General features: G+C 35.8%; 1 protein-coding gene across 2 annotated transcripts in view; it reads left to right on the forward strand.

Annotated features, from left to right (window-relative positions):
* The first annotated feature begins 5,201 nt into the window (after positions 1-5,201).
* The window catches only part of LOC136029342 (uncharacterized), a 77,453-nt gene continuing 65,668 nt past the window's right edge, over positions 5,202-16,986 (forward strand). Inside the window, exon 1 of one of the 2 annotated variants that reach the window (XM_065707633.1) lies at positions 5,202-5,340. The gene's annotated coding sequence lies outside the window, so the exon portion shown is untranslated. The remainder of the gene's footprint in view (positions 5,341-16,986) is intronic. The other variant, XM_065707634.1, reaches the window with a different exon arrangement.

The following is a 16,986-nucleotide window of genomic DNA, read 5'->3' on the forward strand; positions in this document are numbered from 1 at the left end:
AAATTCTGAAATGGTAAAATAGTTGCAAAAAGCAACACTATTTTCCTGGCTCAAATCACTTTCTTTTTATGGCATTTGGTATTTACCAAGTCATATATAGCAGTTGCAAATTCTGTCAGTCTGTTGGTCCTGGTTTTGCTAGTTTGAGCACTTCCAGATAAGCTAGGACAATGAAATTAGGCAGGCGCAAATCAGTAACCAGACCAGATTAAATTAGAAATAGTTGTTTCCATGATTCAACCATCTGGGGGGAGTGGGGGGATGGTTAATTTGGAAAATTAGAAAAAAATGAGGTATTTTTAACTTACAAAGCAGTGGTTAGATCTTAATGAAATTTGATATTTAGAAGCATATTGTGTCTTAAAGCTCTTATTTTAAATCCTGAGTAGATCCAGTGACATTGGGGGGAGTTGGAGGGGGAAACCTAAAATCTTGGAAAATGATTAAAGTGGAGGGATCAGGATGAAACTTGGTGGGAAATATAAGCATAAGTCCTAGATACATGATTGACATAACTGGAACAGATCTGCTCTCTTTGGGGGAGTTGGAGGAGGTGGGTTAATTCTGAAAAATTAGAAAAAAGAAGGCATTTTTAACTTATGAAGGAGTGACTGGATCTAAATGATATTTCACATTTAGAAGGACCTTGTAACTCAGATCTCTTATTTTAAACTCTGACCAGATCCAGTGTCATTGGGGGGAGAGGGAATGAGAAATCTTGGAAAAGGCTTAGAGTGGGGAGATCAGGATGAAACTTGGCAGGAAGAATAAGCACAATTCCAAGATATGTTAGTGACATAATCAGACTAGATCTGATCTCTTTAAGGGAGTTGGAGGGGGGAGGAAAATTTGAAAAAATTAGAAACAATGAGGTACTTGTAACTTACAAATGGGTGATCAGTGCTTAATTAAACTTCATATTTAGAAGGATCTTGTGATTCAGAAAAACTTATTTTGAATCCCAACCAGATCTAATGATATTGGGGGAGGTTGGAGGGGGGAAACCAGAAATCTTGAAAAATATAAAACTGAGGTATCTTTATCTTACAAATGGGTCATTGGATCTTCATGAAACTTGATATATAGAAAGATCTTATGCCTCAGATGCTCTATTATCAATTTGAATCAGACCTGGGGACATAGGGAGTTGGAGGGGGAACAGAAATCTTAGAAACTGGAAATCTTGGGAAATGCTTAGAGTGGAGAGATTGGGATGAAACTTAATGGGAAAACAAGCAAAAGTTCTAGATACATGATTGACATAATTGGAATGGATCCATTTTTTGGGGGAGGGGGTGGTAATTCAGAAAAATTGAGGCATTTTTAACTTAAGAATGAGTGACTGGATCTTTATGAAATTTGATATTTAGAGGGGACCCATGTCTTAGAGCACTTATTTTGAATCTTAACCAGATCTGGTGACAATGGGGGAGTTGGAGAGGGAAACTAGAAATCTTGGAAAATGCTTAAAGTGGAGAGATTGGGATAAAACTTGGTGGGTAAAATAAGCAAATGCAGTAGATACTAAATTTACATAACCAGACTGGATCCACTGTCTTTGGGGGAGTTAGTGGGGGGAGTCTAGTGCTTTGGTGCTTCTGGATGTGCTAGGACAATACTAATTTGTAGGTATGTCAGGGACCTGCACAAAGTGACTTGATAAAATTGTTTTGTTTGATTCAAACATCAGGGGGCCTGAAGGGAGAGGAAAAATTAGAAAACATGAGGTATTTTTAACTTATGAGTGGGTGATTAAATCTCAATGAATTTTGCTATTTAGAAGGACCTTGAGTCTTAGAGTTCTTATTTTAAATCTCAACTGGCATTAAACCTCTGATTAAATCAATCTATTGACTCTTAGAATTTTGCTAGAGCTCATGCCATATGAGATCTTGGCTCTTCTAACCTCATCACAAGTGCCATATGAGCTCTTAGCTCTTGTTTTAAATAAGTAAATAGGCTATATAATATACAATCAATGAAAAAGATTAGTTTATGTCAGTAAAAAAAATTAGCATTTTAATACCAAGACAACACAAATCAATTGGTTGGTAAAATCCTTTGTTGGTACTTATAGTTGTATTGATGCTTTTCCGGTGGAAATTGTGCTAATATTAAGATAGTTAAGAATAAGACAAATCAATTTCAATATACAGTTAAACAGAAAATTTATAGACAAGTCTACACCTAGGCTATAAAAATGTTGACAAAAACTGCTTTAGCCTATTTTAATTTTGGGTTGGTATTTCTTTTATTTAATTTTGGGTTGGTATTTCTTTTATTTAAAGTGTGTCTAGTTCTTAGCTATCTCAATATTGTTTCAACTTTTGCTGCAGTGCTGTTGATAGCCTATGTAAGTTGTTCACTGTCCTCTTTAAGCATTTTGGCTAGTGATGTCTGCTCTCTGCTGGTGAGTTAGTCAAATTTTCAATAAAATTTGTCACTTTATCCTTGGATGTCTTGTTAAGGGGACTACAATCAACATGCTTTGCTGATCATCTACAGATGATTTTTTGATTCTCTTAGATAGGCATAATTAGGGTAGTCTAATCATAATTCATTTTTTAAAAGAAAACCTTTTGTAAACTCTGAAACATAAGTTACCCTAAAACACCAAGGATCCTTTGTGGGGATTTGTATAGGTTATTGTTCTATTAGGCTACTATTGTAGCCTATTGCATTATGGAAAATAGCCTAAATTTAGCTTGACTATCTATCAATATCCCAAACATTCAGATGGAGTAGCCTTAAAAGTGAGTAGAGTAAGGACCAAATACGAACTACTAAGAAAATACAAACGCTATGTATTCATCACAGACTACATTGTTGGGTACTTTTGGTCTTATCTTCTAACCTTTCTCACGTACCAGAATTTTGAAATCCTTCTCTCCGAACTAATGCTGGTGTCAAATTCCTAAAATGCTACAATTGTCCAGATTTGTGTACTAACAGCAATTTTCGGTGCTACGGTAAAAAAAAAATTGCGTGACACTGGCTTGTGGCAGAACAAGCACATGTTTTGTTTAAATGAACTTAGATTATGAACTCTCTTATAATTCAACTGCTGGTATCAAAAGATATACTTCAAGAAATCTGAGCAGATACAAATCATATAAGACAAACCAGCTCCATAGCTCTCTCGATTTCACAGAGTGAGCCAAAAGGAAAAGGGCTAAATAGTATCAACTGAAAAGCCCGTCTGCTGAATAAGAAGAAGAAGAAGAAGATTAGATTTTGGTCAATTTTAATTTAAGAGCTCCTTAATTAAAGAGCGATGTGGGTGCAGTAATTTTTTTTGTTTAAACAAGGGCACTTCGTATCTAACGAGTTGTCATAGAAACTTCAAAAAGGACTCATTCAATTGGAAATTAAAAGGGATAGTGCCCTTTTCAATCGTTGAAAGGAATTTGAGGGCAACTAGCCACTCTCCTAAGCCCACCATTTCCTCAAACACATTCAAGCGAAACTTGAGAGAGCCATTTTGTTCATAGTAGTTGAAAGGTCTGAAAATTATGTCTTTGAGGATGACAACCCCCCAGAGCTCTTTTTCAGGGCAACAGTTGTAAATGAAACCCTGGGAGCATGCCTATAATATTATTTTTCCTTAATAACAGAAATTGAATTGAATTCAAGCTTAGCTTTAAGAAACTTGTCAAAGTCAATTGTAATCAACTTACTATTGACATTGAAAAAAGTTGGTGAAGGTATAAAAGTCGAAATTTTCAATGCTGAAAAGTCTTGTGCCAGAATTTTGGACTTTACAGGTTTAAAGTTTACAATTTTTCACCAGTCACATTAGTAGACTAAATAATAGAAAACACTAAGCTTGGAAGCGTTATAGAAAAAAGAAAATCCCAGAAAATATTATTTTTTGAATCTTTTTGTAATCAGGCAAAAAATCTGAAGAAAGGAGTTCTGGAGAAAGTTTGAAAAAAATTAGACCAAGGATTTTAAAGACAGAATAAAACCTTTCGGGCACTATGCTATTAAAAATATCACAGCAGACCCCTGACATGCAGCGGAATAGTGAATTTGCTGTTGATCCCAGGTTGAAAGTTAGAATTCTTAACCAACAATTCTCATATGTTTTTCTCTCCTCTAATTCCGGTACTGTTAATCCTTGTCCCTCTGTATGATGTGTCTTATCACAGGAAACCAATTATAATTACTGGTTCAATTGTTTTAATGGAACATGCGCGTCCTAAGGTTAATAGATTTTCTGATCCTGATTGCATCCATTCTCTATATTCAGCAGAATTGTTCAGCAGCCTTTTCTCGGCAAATTCTCTTGCTATTTTGAGTCTCGGTTTCGCAGCTATTCAGAATCTTGAAGAAAATAATCTGCTGTACAGCTCACAACCTCGTTTTTATTCTGAAAAATCTGCTGATTCCAGTTTTTTAAAAGCTTTTGACTACACCACAATATTACATGATGCAAAGGTCCCTATTGACATCATTCTGCTTCACTTTTGAAAATCTTTGAACAAAGATTGCCACAAGCAACTTACAACTAACTTGTGTTCAGTCAAGCTGGGAAAGAAATCCCTAAACAAGATTAGATTTTTGATTTTTGACACCAGTGATTTTGGCTTTTTCAGCTCTTTGATGTCTCTGGTAACATATTTTTTCTTCTTATAGACAAGTTTTGAACAGAATTCCCCGGGAAAGTGCAATAGATCCTTAGTTGCTCATCATATTGATTAACGATGCTCCTTTAACTGTCTGTAGTAAGCTAATTTTCTAAGTTGACGACTCAAAAGTTTTCGGACCAGCCTTGTCATGCGAAGACCATACCCTATAAGAAAATAGTCTTAAATTGCTTTGTCATTAGGCTGAGGCTTGGCTTTTGGAGTTTATAATTACCAACCGTCATATCATTCACTTTGGGAATAAAAAAAAATCCTGTCGGTTTTATTTTCTTTCCGGTCATCCAATCTCTTTTATGAATGGTGAATGAGATTTTGGTGTCATTATTGACAATGTATTTTTTCATTGTTTAGTACCCAGGCTGAGGGGTCTTCTGTTGACTTCTGTTTTTAGTTCAACTCTGGGACTAATCAAGCACACCCTCCCGACTCGTTATCCCAAAGTTACTAGAATTCTGTATAAAGGAGTAGCACGACCCATTGTCTAAAAAACAGCTAAAGTACCGAAAAGCAAAAAGAACGTTAATTTTTTTTTTAGATGGCATAAACTTTTCAATTTAAACATTTGATTCATGGAGAGACTGGTATCCATGGATACAATTGTAAACTTAAAGAGGTGGAAAGTTGGCCTAGCCTCTTCAAGGAAAGTTAATTAGTCCTGATCCGTTTGATCTTGGATACACTCTAGATTGACGTAAGTCCGTAGATAAGTAAATGCTAGCTACATTAGAAAAGCAGGCCTAGGCTAGTCAAAATAAGATGAACAATTAAGATACTGGTAAATATGGTAAAATTCTAGTTTAGTGACTTCTTGCTATCTTGGAAAGGGGTTAGGTTAGGAAAATGAAACTTTCAGGGATGGGTCTACAGACAAAAGTATATCCTAGGAAGGTATTTTAAAGTACCTACCTCCACTCCTTCTCCTTCTAGAGGGCCCTGTAATTTGTCTACATGACCGATGGCAAATGCAGATAAACCTATTGAAATTTTGACAAAATAATATTTATCTTAATTTTCAGTTACCAGCTGCTTTTCTCTGCCTTTAGTTCTGAAAATTCAATTCATGTTATTTGAGTAGAATTCTGGGCCATATCAATGTTTTTTTTTCAAAATTTAGGGGTAAAATTCTTATTTAGGGACTTCTTGCTAGGCCTATTTTGGAAAGGGGCTAGGTTAGGAAAATGAAACTTTCAGGGATGGGTCTTCTGGCTAAAGTATGTCCTGGGAAGGTATTTTGAAGTAGCCTACCCACCTCCACTCCTTCTTCCTTTAGGGCCCTGACCTTTGACAACCTTGAAAAATATGTGTGATATAAAAGTGAAACCTTGCATAATAGATCTTCTGCTTAAATGAAGTAGGCTACAACAAAATTGTTTTCAGCTTCACAACTTTGTTCAATCCCAATTTATAAGGTTTTAAAGATTTGCAAATACATTTCCTAAATTTTGTAAAAAATATTGATATGGCTCAGAATTCTACTCAAATAACATGAATTGCATTTTCAGAACTAAAGGCAGAGAAAAAGCAACTGGTAGGCTAACTGAAAATTAAGGTAAAATGTTGTTTTGTCAAAATTTCAGTAGGTATAGACCAGTCATATAGGCAAATTTCAGGGCCATCTAGAAGGAGAAGGAGTAGAGGTAGGTACTGTAAAATACCTTCCCAGGATATAATAATAATAGCCTGATCATTTCTATTGCAAATGCAAATTTAGGCAGTTTTCAGCTCTTAAAAATGACAAATTTTCAAATAAAGTATGAATTATTGCTTAGGCTAATACCATGTTTTCTCAATGCTGTTTTCTTTGTTGTTTTCAACAAAATAATACTCCATTTTTTCAGGGCTAGAATTATTTATATTAAATTAGGTTGGGTTAGGTCAAAAAGTGCTTAAATTTGAAGTTACAGTAGAAATGATTATTAAATTTGTAAAGAACATAAAAAAAGGCATTAAATGGTATGTCCACTTTATTGGTAAGTCAGTTATTTCAATCATTGCTTATATCTTTTGGATATAAAAATGGGTTATAATATTTGTTTCATGCTCAGTATTGCATTATAAATCCATTTTTCAAAGGTTGTATAATTCACTGACACTTATTTGTCAAGATTAATTTGAATAAAAAAAATCAAAACAAATCTGCCATTGGCTGCTTAAAAACTGTTGTTTCACCTATATGTCAAAAATGTTATCACTGACAGAAAAAGCATTCTGTCAAAAGAATGCTGCAAAGCAGCATTGTTTCCATGCTATAGCACTTAGAAATTCCAATTCTAGAAGTGCATCCATTTCTGGTTGACCCTCCTCCTCCATGGGGCAAACTAAAAATGTGTAAAGTGGTTAGGACTTTGAAGCCAAGGGAAAAGTTGAAGTTGTACAATATGAATGAAATTATATTTTAAATACTAATTCTGTTCATCACTGGTAATTTCTGTAGGGGAGACCAGGGCTATTTTGGACGTTTTTCAGATTTTCGGTTGTGTCATTTTCCGTACTGGACCGATCACTGTGTTTAGACTTCCTTTTGGAAGGTAAACTATTTGGCAATCCACACCAACAACCTCATTGCCCTATCTACAACCACATTTTCAGAAATGAGATTTTCCCAAGTTTGGTCATGCTGTCTGAAAATGCCCCACCATGGGGCATTTTCGGACACCCCCAAGGCATGATCGGACATGCCCCACCTCTCAAAGAAAAGTACTGCACAAGTTATAACAAACTTTGTATATTTGTGTAAAAGCAAGAAAAGTAATTAAAAGTACTGGTACTTAACCATCACTTTATATTAAAGGCTGAGAAATCACGTGAAAACACATGTCCAGCAATGGATCTTGCTGTCCCACCTGAGGAACTAGGATCTGGTAAGACTAGGACAATATCCTTTTTGTCGACTGTTGCTTTGTCCTCAATCTCTGGGAATACGAACTTTGGGCCAATCTTTCTCAAAAACTTGACGTCAGCAACATCATTATCAATGGACTCGACTAGCCCAACGTAATACACACACGAGGACTTGCTTTTTCCTAATTCAAACTTGACGAGAACAAACTTTCTGATTTGGATGGGAGAAACTGGTCTGTTGCTCGCCACAACATCATCCTCTCCCAAGTCAAGTGACATGTCCGACTCATCATCACAAATGTCATCTGGCAGTTCAGGTTCTGATGAACTGGTCTCCGAAACTGAAAGCCTGATGAAAGCTGATGGTTTTCACTTATTTCCCACCTTGGTCTGTTGACGACCGACCATTTTCTTGGTTTTAGTGATTTTCTTCTGTGGCGTTTTTTTCTTGGTTTTCTTTGCTTCTCTGTTGTGCTTTTCTTTTTCAGGGGTATCTGTCAGTATGCGGGTTTTCCCTCTTTTTCTTCCATTCAAAGGATTTCTTTTTGTTGGGTCAATCCTTGGGTGCGGCCTTACAGACTCGGGGGTGATAGGAGCTGTCCCGGATGTACCAGGAGCAGGACCTTCAGGTTCAGAGTCCTGGATAACTTCACCGTGATCTGCTGCCTCTGTAGTAGAGTTAGTAGTTGCAGCTAGTGGAACGTCAGTAACGAGAGCAGGGAGAAAATCTGATTCGCCAAAAGCATGACGATTGAATGGGAAAATACCGGGCCTTTGAAACCCAGCAACAATGTTGCTGGGGCAGAACTTATCTAGGAACGGTTGTCGGGATAGCTCGGCTACTTCATGGATTGATATTCTGCCACCTGGATGTGCTATAAGCCATTCATTGAAACTATTACGTAGCCCGTTTTTAAAAGGTCCATAAACACTGATATCAAGGGGTTGCAGTTTATGTGAACAGTGTGGGGGGAATGTCAGCACAACAATTCCGTTTTCTCTGCAAAAGTGAACAATTTCAATGGAGATATGGCTGCCGTGGTTATCCATCAAAAGCAAGTGAGGATCTTCCTTTGTCGATTTTGTTTCACTTTGAAAATGCTTGATAGAGAGGAGGAAATTGTCATCCGTCATCCAGCCGCTTTTGTTAGACAGACCTAAACTTCCAGGTGGGCCCAGGTTATACATCCGGCAATTCACATGAACTCTAGGGAAGACAAAAACAGGAGGGATAACCCGTCCGGCTGCATTGATGAAAGCTAGCATAGTCGTGTTCTCTCCCTGCTCTGCTGAAGCAATTTGTGAGACTTGCTTAGCCCCCTTCCTGGCTACAACCTTGGGGGGATCCAAAACAGTAGGGATACCTGTTTCATCACAGTTCCAGATTTTGCAAGGTGGAAACTTATGCCTGCTGTAAAATTCTGCTAGGTTGTCATAGAACTTGCTGACCACTGGAGCATTAAACCCAGAAGCATGTGCTTGACTAGTATTTTCTGGAGATGGGATTGATAGCTCATTTCCTCTCTTCATAAACGAAGAGAACCCGTCTAGGCCTGCCCTTCCCTTTTCCGTCCACGTTAAGGGCATCTTCACATTAAGCTTTACTGCAAACTCATAGGCAAGCTTACGAGTTGAAAGCCCTGTCAGCCCATGATTCATCAGCGATGCTGCTTTTAAATATTCGGTGAGTTGCTTTTCTTGCTCTCTAGTAAAAACTTGCCAAAATCCACGTCTCTCAGATGGCAGGACCTTAGCCGGAGATTTATCAGTTTCCAGAATATCGGGCTGGGCATCCAGTTCAGCACGGTATCGTCTAAGGGCATCATTAACTGTTGACTTTTTGAGTCCAAAGTTCTCTGCAGCTGCTCTGATAGAGCTACCATCTTTGACGATTGAAGCGACTGCTCTTTGTAACATTGCTAGATCAGGGGGTGGTTTGTCTCGTTTTTGCTGATACGTTCGTACCATTTTCTGAAAAGAAATAAAGTATTAGAACTGATAAGAATAATAGTGAAACTATCAAATTATCAAATATATTTTATTTTTTATGTTATTCCCCCCTCTCCCTCTATAAAGTCCTGCCAGTCCTTCTTCCAAGAATTATCTAACTGCATTGATGTTAGGATTTTGATGTTAGTCAGAATTTTAGCTTTAAGAACAACTGCACAGGGGCGATTAGATTAGAATGCAAAGTATTTTTAACGTTATCTCAAGAATAGAAGAGCTTTATTATGTGCATTAAATTTTTACTTCATTAAATACAGATAACTTGTTTTTAATTTAATATCAGAATAGCTTACAGTCTATCTTTTTCCACTATTAAATAATAGTGCAATTTCTTTTAGGTTTAAAAAATTACGAACTTTCAAATTTAGGTACACCTTACCATTTTAAAACAATTCTAAAAACAAATCCTAAATAGCACAATTCTACCTCCATGAATAGATGGATCTAAAACTAGCGAAATAGATGGATCTAATGGATACGTTCGTACCATTTTCTGAAAAGAAATAAAGTATTAGAACTGATAAGAATAATAGTGAAACTTGTGCAGGTCTGTGCAGCTTTATTTCAAACTCTGGCAAGAGTTTTAACACTTCACTTTGAACTTCACATGATGGGGGCATTTTCTGACAGGCAAGAAATAATGTCCGTACATGCCCCGTAATCTGTGTCCGGAAATGCCCCACAGTGACCTTTAATAAAAAGATGGCTGCCAAAAAAAAAATATGAAATTATATATATTACTTTATAATTAGAAAGTAGCCAATAGATCACTCTCTTACCTGCCGAAACTGCTTTCCCCTAAAGCTTGCAGAACGCCTGAAAATTGACAAGGAACATACAGCTAGAAATTTAAATTTACCTCCAAATTTGCATCTGACCCTCTCAAAGGAACATTTATTACTGAATTCTAGTCAGAATTTGATCGAACGTGCGTTACATGCTCGCCATCTACTGACATTTTTGTCAAATTTTTGTATCAATATCTGAACGAGCAATATCGTTTGTCCGATCATGCCCCCGTCCGAAAAAGCCCCTGTCTCCCTTATAGCAGCAGTAGCAAATTGAAAGTTAATTAAAAAACTCATGCATCCATTGATGTTAAATCTAAAATGGTTCACTTTCACTTTTGAGTTTAAACTAGTCAGCTGTTTCTGAACAAAACAAATGTCTGATTTTGCTTACAGCTAATGTTACTTCTAGAGCAAAGCATATTAGTCCATGAGCCCCATGGGCCCATGGACTGATTGGTTTAATTGTTAGTTGATGTTTATGATATACTTTTTGCTGATCGGTTAAGCCTTGTCTGTTATGGTCATGATGTTTCATCATTGCAGCCCTATTTCTGCCTAAAATTGTAGTTAGTCAAGGGAAGAATCTGCAGTGTTATAAGTTTGAAGGGAGGATATTTGTGATTTTTTTTTTGTTTTGAATTGCTGCATATAGCTAGATTCTGATGATTGTATATTGTTCTTATGTCATTATTCATCCATATTGCCCAATCCCAACATTTCCCTCAGCTTCAAAATCCTGCCCATTTTATGCATTTTTAGTTTTGTTGAAGGTGGATTTTGGAAAGCTAAAAAATGGACGCACTTCTGTAATAATGACAAAGAAACAATATGCAATAATCAGAATTTTGCTATGTGCAGTAATATGCATTTTCAACAGCTTGTGATGAAACTAAAACTTTGCCTTAAAATGATATAGTAAGTTTGAAACCAATGTTTTAACTGTTTTTATATTTTTATTCCTGAAATCCTATGGATTGATAGATCTAGTTTTTGTAATAGAGGCTCTCCTTTTTTGTCTGCCATCTCTGATAATTCCTTCTGTCAAACAATATCACAATCAACTTGTATCAGGGAAGGTCGAGTCTCCAACACTCTTGATCTGGTTGTTCTTAGTAACTCTTACCTTCTTATCAAGAATGTAATAAGCACACCTGTTGGTAATAATGACCATTTATTAATTTTTTTGGAGTTGTGTCTATCTACCAAACAACCTTCTTCTAAGCAACAAAAATATGTAAACTACAAACTAGTCTCTCAAAAACTTGCCAATATCAGCAGAAAAAGCTTATTATTGGTGATGATGAGGGTTGGTCAAATGTGAAAATAAAAATTCTGCATATTGAAAAGTCTTGCACCAGAATTTTTCTGGCAAACAGTTTACCTTTTTTTTTAACTTCCAAAGTGAGCAAGCTAATCAACAGAAAACACGAAGCATAGAATTACTATAGAAAAAATAAGACCACAGAAAATTATCAGGTCTTAGAAATCTTTTTGAATGTCAAACAACCAACCAAATAAAGGAGTTGAAGAAAAGTTTTGAGGAAAAATTGGCTGAGAGGAATAAAAGGATAAACCTAAATCTCTTTGATGTTGTGCCACTCAAAAATTTAACAGCAGATGCACAGTCCCAGATAACCTGCACATTACTTAATCAGTTGCTGATCTCGTGCTGAAAGTTGAAATTTTCAACCAATGTTTCTCAACTGTGTTTTCCTTCAATTTGAGTATTGTTTATCCCACACCTCCTTTATATGATGTATCTTGTAAGATGGAACTGATTCTGATTACTGATACATTGATTCTAAAGGAACTTACATCCCTTAAACTGAATAAATCTGCCAAATCTGAATAAATGCTGTTCCAGTTATCATTAAATCTTTCCAGGCTACTTCTGGATTGGAAAACTGCACATATCATTACTATATTTAAAAAAGGTAGAAAGGACCTTGCTGAAAATTGTTGACCCAATAGCATGATGTCTATTCTGCAGTTGTTAAACTCCTTGAAGCAACTAATGTTTTACACAGGTTTGATCATTCATTCAGGAAGATCTATTGACACCAATCTCCTTGAATCATTTGATCATACCACTAAGTTGCTTGATATGGGGGTACCTGCTGACATAACTCTGTCTTACTTTCCTAAAGTTTTTGACAAAGTGTGTTATAAGCAGCTTGCAATTAAATTATATGCAGTCAAGCTTGAAAAGAAATCCCTGCTCTGGATCCTTGATTTTCTTTATTTGCTATCTGAATATGTTCAGTTATTTCATGATTCTGGTAATTGTATTCTTTCTTCCTCTATGCGTGTCCTGAGTAGAGCTCCTCAAGGAAGTGTGTTGGGTCCTTCACTATTTCATATTTTCATAATGATGATCCTTCCATTATCAGTAGCAAACCAACTCTTTATGCAAACAACCTGAAGCTTCTTGGACCAGCTTTATCATGTGAAGATCAAGTCCTGCTACAAAATAATCTTCAACTGCTGGATCAATGGGCTGAGGCCTGGCTTCTTGAATTCAATGTTGCAAAGTGCCATACCATTTGCTTCAGCAAACTGAATCCTTGAAACTCTTAATTTTCTTAGGCCACCTATTCTCCACTGTAAACAATGAGTAGCATCTTGGCGTCACTATTAACAATGAACTAAAAGTCAGGACTTGTGCTAGGAGGTCTGTTGCTGGGACTAGTTCAACCATGGGACTCATTAAGCATACTATTTCCACTTGTTCCTCTAAAGTCATCAGTCTTTTATACAAGGATGTTGTGCATCCTCAACTTTAAGTTGGAATGTCTCTTGCCTCCCCATGTTTTGAAAAAGGCATTAGACTATTTCATATTTGCATAGTGATGATCCTTCCATTATCAGCACCAAATCAACTTTTTATGCAAACAACCTGAACCTTCTTGGACCAGCTCTATCATGTGAAGATCATGTCCTGCTACAAAATAATCTTCAACTGCTGGGTCAATGGGCTGAGGCCTGGCTTCTTGAATACAATGTTGCCAAGTGCCATATCATCCACTTTGGCAAACTCAATCCTTGCTGCTTTTAATTTTCTTAGGCCACCTATTCTCCTCTGTAAAGAATGAGTAGCATCCTGGTGTCACTATTAACACTGAACCAAAAGTCAGGACTCATGCTAGGAGGTCTGCTGCTGGGGCTAGTTCAACCATGGGACTGATTAAGCAAGCTATTTCCACTTGTTCCTCTAAAGTCATCAGTCCTTTATATAAAGGTTTTGTGCATCCCCAATTTTAAGTTGGAATGTCTCTTGCCTCCCCATGTTTTAAAAAAGACATAAATGTTCCTGAAAATGTGCAGAGACATGCCACTAAAGTGATATCCAGCATGTGGGAGCTTTCTTACCCTGTAAGACTATCAAAGCTGAATCTACCTAAACTTGTTTACAGTAGAAATAGAGGGGATGCCATTTTGATCTACAAGTTACTGAGGATAATACTCTCTCAGCATTATTCCCTACTGTTGGTACCAACACAAGAACTAGAGGTTATCAGCTGAAACTTGTCAATCAGTCTACAATATCTAGAGTCCACACTCAATTCTTTTCATCACACATTGTCAACAGTTGGAACATACTATCTAATGAAACAGTTACTGCTGTATCTGTTGATATCTCCAAATGAAGGCTAGATGCTAAGTGGTCCTCCAGAGAGTGTAAATTCAATTAGAATGCTACTGAACATGGAGCAGCACTTGGTCACTAATGGACTTTATATACAACTAAAGTCACCATTCTGGAGATCTACAGGGAGAAATCTTTCAGCTGCTCCTAGCTGCAATTTGAGGTAAAGAAATTGTCATTTTCAAGAGTCAACAAAAGGCTTAAAACTGAATCTAGGAGAAAAGCAATTATCAGTAAGAGCATAAAAAATGGCATCTAGTGGTATGCTCACTGTATTTGTAGATCAATAATATGAACTCCTCATTATTTGCCCAATTGCTGCCTAGACAGGCATTCAATATTTTAAAGAAAGCAGTGGGGCAATGAATGAATGTTGCCAAGTAGTTTCCCCGGAGTAATTTTCGTAAATTTGTATGATATTTTCAAATATAGGCTAGGAAGTGTTTCTATGACTAAATCAATGCCAATTACCTATTAGAAGTGCATTTCTTCTCTTAACTGTCTATCTGCTTAATTTTCAATCTGGAGAAGGACAAATTGCAGTTTATTGAGCTCTGAATTGTAGTGAGGAACTATTTAATCAAGTAGACCTGGCCTAGGTTTCAATATGTGTTTTCTTTGTATTTCAAATATTTCCAATTGCTTATTGAATACTAAAAATTTAAAAAATCAATTGCAATAAGCTTACTGTACACAGAGTTTTTTAGTCTAATCCCTAACAGTGTATTTGCTACAGTATTAATACCGTCCCTCCCCCCCCCCTGATGGATAAATATACAGCCCATGTTATATAGGTCTGTTCACAATTAGTATTTTTTTTTAAGCAAATAAAAAAATATGTAAATTTAATCAGACCTTGTCCTGTTATATATACAAAGCTATACAGATTTTTTTAGGTTAGATTTATTTGGTATAATAAACAAACCATTCATTGGAAATAAGCACAAAAATAATGCAAACCACCAGCACAGTTTTATGTTTAGCCTAGTGATATATGTGGTCTTTTAGGAAGGGGACTAGGGGTATTTGTGAAAATAGAATCCAGCACATTTAGAGGATGGATAAATTTATCTATGTAACAACTTTGTTAACAAAAAGATGAAAATACTGTCAATATTGGAATTTTATTTATGTTGATTCCAGTAATTGTTAAGACCAGTGGCATACTTAAAGAAAACCCTTGAAAATTCTGAAAACTACTTTGAAGTAATCTATTTAGTACTAACTTATTTCATCCCCCCCTCATATAGATTAATATACAGTTCATTGTCTAGCTGCTCACTATATCTTGCAATAAAAACAATTGTAGGCTAACATCTGATTTATCAGCATATCAGCATTATCAACATCAGGCATTACAACTTATGGGTCTTTTATAATACAGAGGGAATGTATATAGTTTGCTGTATGTATATCCATTGGGAGGGAGGGGGAGAGTGAATCCAGTGAATTTTTGAATTACAGTATCCAGCCAGGATCACAAAAGAAGATCACTAGATGTTTTAAATCATCAGATAGAGACAGAGTAAGGAACCTACAAAACATTATAGATCTGCTCCATGAACTTCAGTGCTCAGTTCATTCAATGCTCTTGTCTGAGTAAGATGCAGTTAAGACCTCTGTGTGGATTTATGTGAAAATATTACTTCAAGAACTTTTGGATACTCATTCAGTGCTAAAAACATTATTTGAAGAACTGCTGGATATTTCGTAATATGTATTAATATTGGGATATTAGTACAATATTAATGTACAATGGGATATAAAAGGAAAAATCCGAAACGAGAAGGTATGAATATTTCATTAAACATCTCAGATGATAGCTCTAGCTCAAAACCGGAAATATCAATACTAGCTGCAGATTTTAAGCAAATTCTTGAAATCGTAAAAGAAAATGGTAACAAATTAGACAACTTATGCAATCAATTATGTATTCTTACTACAAGGGTCGATAATCTGGATAAAGAACATTCGCTTCTTAAAAATAAGATGGTTAATAGGGAATTGAAAATCGGAAAAATTGAAAATGATACGTCCTGCCTCAACATTCAATTAAAAACTTGTACTGATGAATTAACTAAGTTAAAAAGAAAAAATGAAGATTCAATGTGTCGGATTGTGAAATTGGAAGCTGCCAAGTTAGAAAATAATATCATCATATGGAATGCAGTTTGCGAGGATATTGATAACGCTAAAGTTTTATTCACAGAAGTTGTTTGCCATGGATTAGAATTGCCTGAAGTAAATTTTACAATCTTGCAATATGACAGAAATCGTAAATTTTTAAAGGTGACACTAAATAAAAAAGATGACAAGTTTTCTATTATAAAAAATGCCAGCAAGCTTAAGGACAAGACATTTCATGGAAATAATAGTAACTTGTTTATTAGTGATGATTTGCCAGCCAAAATTCGTAAAATACGTAAGCTGATTTTAGCAAAACGGGATAAATTGTGGAAGATTCCTAGATATGGGGCATGGATATCAAAGGGGATTCAGACAAACTTTTTTGTGAAAAGACCTGACGGCTCAATTACAAAATATTCATTTAGTGATAGCATCAGAGGTTGACGACTTTCCGAACGCCCAAGGACATGTACATCATTGTTTTCCAATGTTGTTTCAGTGAAATAAAATCATATTGTCTTATAGTAAAGCGCCCTGTTAGTATGTATCAAAATATACAAGTAGGAAGTGTTTAATCATGTTTTGTTTCATATTTATTTGTTTTTTATTTATTTTCTCACTAATTTTTGTTGCTCTATATATTTATTACTATTGTTTCTCTTTATTTATCTATTTTTTTTACTGCTTGTTTGAAGCACATAGAGGTCTTTATGAATAGTGGTAGAATATTGAAAGAATTTGTCTTAGAATGAACATATTTCTTTTTTCTTTTCTTAGTTGTTTCTGTGTCTATTACCTTTTATTTTTGTTTGTTGGGCCCATGGGTCGTGGTGTGGTTATTCTTGGCATGGTTGTAATATTTGATAATGAATAGAGATACTGATGGAATTCCATCATCAAGGTTAAAAGAATTTGAGCAAGATTC

This window comes from Artemia franciscana, chromosome 7 (genome assembly GCF_032884065.1).
Source record: "Artemia franciscana chromosome 7, ASM3288406v1, whole genome shotgun sequence".
Taxonomy (NCBI): domain Eukaryota; kingdom Metazoa; phylum Arthropoda; class Branchiopoda; order Anostraca; family Artemiidae; genus Artemia; species Artemia franciscana.